Source organism: Leptonychotes weddellii, chromosome 6 (genome assembly GCF_054177405.1).
Source record: "Leptonychotes weddellii isolate Sample4059 chromosome 6, ASM5417740v2, whole genome shotgun sequence".
In the NCBI taxonomy this organism is placed as follows: domain Eukaryota; kingdom Metazoa; phylum Chordata; class Mammalia; order Carnivora; family Phocidae; genus Leptonychotes; species Leptonychotes weddellii.
Window position 1 is genome coordinate 136,384,189 of NC_138374.1, and position 3,634 is coordinate 136,387,822.

General features: G+C 55.9%; 1 long non-coding RNA gene across 1 annotated transcript; it reads right to left on the reverse strand.

Annotated features, from left to right (window-relative positions):
- Positions 1-124: 124 nt before the first annotated feature.
- On the reverse strand, positions 125-1,102 carry LOC145722081 (uncharacterized). Its single transcript, XR_014146110.1, has 3 exons — positions 877-1,102; positions 658-754; positions 125-319 (listed from the first exon to the last, which is right to left on the reverse strand). It is a non-coding gene; the product is annotated as an uncharacterized LOC145722081 (long non-coding RNA).
- Between the last annotated feature and the right edge of the window lie 2,532 nt (positions 1,103-3,634).

The window sequence follows — 3,634 nt, forward strand, 5'->3', positions numbered from 1 at the left end:
TCAGCAAGGACGTGAGGTGGGAATGATTACGCGTCCCTTTTACTCCCGCTTAAAGTTGTACAAATTATAGGAGACTTGAGTGAGGTCCCACAGCTAGTAAGAGGAAGGTTTGCTGGAATTTGAACCCGGATTTGACTGCAGGCTCAATCAAGCTCCTTCTTAACCGCTGGGCTGTATTTCTGCATTTCAAAGCAGACACACACATACCCTCTTTGTAGCCCTTGCAGAGAATGAGAAAGCCAACAGCCCCCAGTGCCTACCTGTTAGAAGCCGGTCTCTTCACAGAGATGGGAGCGACAGGGACTGGCTGCCTTTTGCCCTGCTCCAGGAAGAGGTTCCAGTGAAGGAGGTGCCTGGGCCCCAGGCAGGTCCAAGCACCTTAGAGCCCTGGGACTTGGGCACCTGATCAGTGGGGTCTCTCCTTTTGCACCTTTGAGGAGAGGCTTCTGCCCTGAGCTCACAGAAGCAGCCAAGGCGCTGAGAAAACTTTTCCACCTGTCAGTCCACCAAGCCAGGCTAAGTGACTGGTGTCCAGCCTCTGACCCAGCACTGCATCTGCACTGCTCACTGTCCTGGGCCTGGGGAAGATGTGGCGCTTGGGGCCGGGGTGGGGACCCCAGAGGGGATGGAGGGAAGGAGGCACTGGGGAAAGATTACCTGGAGGAATGTGGAGGGTGGGGTGCCTCGCTTCTTCTAGATGTTCTTGGCCCAGAGAAGGAGCAGACGGACCGGTGGGTATGAAGACGTTGGGCCGCTGTAAGTGAGGATGACTGCGGATGAGCTCACAGACCCATGGTCAGGCTCCCGTGGTCTCTGCGTTTCCACATGGGCCTCATCCAAGCAGCACCCCCTCCCCTTGCCCCACAGAGTCCTCACCTCTTTCCTCCGGAGCCTGGGTGTGCATTGCCTGTGGGAAGAGGCTCTCAAGGTGGGAACCAGACTTCCAGGACCTCCAGCGGCTTCAAGAAACTGGACCCCTTCTGTCCAGCCCCCTGTCTGTCCGTCTGTCTGTCCTTTCCTTTTCTGGCCCCACCCCATCGGAAGCACAATTTCTCATTGTCTCTGTCTTTCCCCCTATTGTTGAATAACAGGGGCCCTTTCTTTATCCTGTGGGCAAAGGCAACGAAATGTCAACAGCTGGGGATGTGGGATGCAGGACCGGCTGGCACACACCACCGGAAAAAGGGCCTAGGTGGGGGCAGGCTCTGAACAGGATGGACATCCCCAGGGAAAACGGGGGGGGGCCTGGTTGGTGAGAAGGTTGAAATGGGGCCCCTTCCATCCTCAAGCTTCAAGCCTCGGGAGAGATTTGGTGTGAGGCCAGGGATGGCCGGGCTCCGCGGAGGGCAGAGTGTGTGCTTGGAATTGCAGTGGGAGAGACAGCAGGCAGCTTGGCAACAAGGAGGGGTCTCTGTGCCTGGGAGGAAAATGGGAATTCCTGAGAAGGATTTTGGAAAGCTCTCCAAAAGAGAGGTCAGCTCATTTGTCCCACCACCTCTTAGTGTAAATTCTCAAGAAAAGGGAGGTCCTTAACCTCCCTGGGTGGGAACACACATCTCCACAGTCTCCCCTGGAGTCTAAGCTCTTGCTGGAGTCCACGCTCACTGTTCAAAACTTTCTGTCGAGGTACAGTGTACATGTACGTGCAAGGGGCACAGATCTTACGCAGACAGCTCAGTAACGTTTACATGGTACACGCCGTGGAACTAACCTCCAGATCAACATACGGAACATTTCTAAAGATTTTTTTATTGGGGCACCTTGGTGGCTCAGTCGGTGAAGCGTCTGCCTTCGGCTCAGGTCATGATCCCAGGGTCCTGGGATCCACCCGCATTGGGCTCCCTGCGCAGCGGGAGTCTGCTTCTCCCTCTGGCCCTCCCCCCTGCTTGTGCTTTCTCTCTCTCTCTCTCTCTCTGTCAGATAAATAAATAAACTCTTTTTTAAAAGAATTTTTATTGGGGCGCCTGGGTGGCTCAGTTGGTTAAGCGACTGCCTTCGGCTCAGGTCATGATCCTGGAGTCCCGGGATCAAGTCCCGCATCGGGCTCCCTGCTCGGCAGGGAGTCTGCTTCTCCCTCTCCCACTCCCCGTTTGTGTTCCCTCTCTCGCTGTGTCTTTCTCTGTCAAATAAATAAATAAAATCTTTAAAAAAAAATTTTTTTTATTTATTTGAGAGAGAGAGCAGGAGTGGGGGAAGGCTCAGAGGGAGAGAATATTCAAGCAGACCCCTACTGAGCACAGAGCCCCACACGGGGCTCGATCCCACAACCCATGAGATCAGGACCTGAACTGAAACCAACAGTCAGATGCTTAACTGGCTGAGCCACCCAGGTACTCCTTATACAGAACATTTCAACACCCAGGATAAGCCTGTTTCTTTTTTGTTTGCTGTCAGTGCAGAAGGAGGACTCCCTCCAGGAATAACCATTTAGAAACGGTTCCAGCTTCCAATCGCCTCGCAGCCTTCATTTCTCTCCGCCCGGCAGCCCTACATCAGTAGCTTCGCATTACTAAGATCATGTGCTTTTGGAACCGGATGGGACCTCAGGACACCTAGCTTCTTCGGGCACCTGACGAAGAGGAGGCGCCGGCTGGGAGAGGGACAAACCAGCAAGGAAGGCAGCTGTGGAATCAAGCCTGGGACTTGCTGCGGTTCCCGCTCATCCCTCTTCGTTGTCTCTCCCGGATTCTCCAAGTCAGGGAGCTGCAGGGCTTTTCGCCAGGGCCACATCTCACAACAGGGAGCCCACCCCACCTGCATGCGCTCCTCTGGGGTTTGATGGAGTGTCTTCCCTCTCCTCCATCACTGTTCCTGGGCCGTCCCTCCTCCTCCCAGAGCAGAGAAGACAAACAGCCCCTGTCTCAGGGCCAGGACACCCTGATCCTGTGCATCTCATTGGCCTCCACCCAACTCAGACAAACAGCCTCCCGCAGAGAGGGGGACACAGAGGCTCTGCCACCACCCCGGGCTCACTCCCACCCTCCTTTCTCCCCAGATCACTTCTGAATGGGGGTTTGGAAGCCACAGGTATGTGAACTGATAAAAGGCTGAGTGTGGCAGGGAGGAAGGCCTGGAGCTCTTTGATGGAGGCAGAAAGGACCCTGAGAGGACGGAGTGGGGAAGGACCAGACCAGGACCAGGAATAAATGTGTGTTGGACAGCCAGACGGCACTCACCTTGCTCAAGGGCGCTTTGGTTCCCCCCCCACCCCCGCCACCAGACTCAGTTCAGCAGGAGGGCAGGTGCTGGGCTTGCCCTCCTGAGTGGAGGTCTTTGCCACTGCCTCTACCAACTGAGATGGGGGGTGGGGGGGGTACGGGGATGATCTGGTCCAAGCATGGAGTCCTGACTTCTCTTCCTCTAGCACCCAGACTCGGCCTCCAGGCAGCGTCAGCTGACCCACCTTCTTGATCCCTGCCGATGGCAAGCTGGTCCCAGTTTACTATCGGGATTTTGCGTGAGGGATGGGGAGCGTTGGCAAGATGGCACTTTAGGGGGTTGCAGGGAGAGGCTGAGGGTGACTGGCAGGGCCTCCTCTCCTTCTCATGAAGTTCACACACAGCTGACTCAGCCACCTCCCTGCCTCCCCGAGGCAGAGGTCCCTCACCTTCTCCTCCTCCCTGGAAGCCCCAGG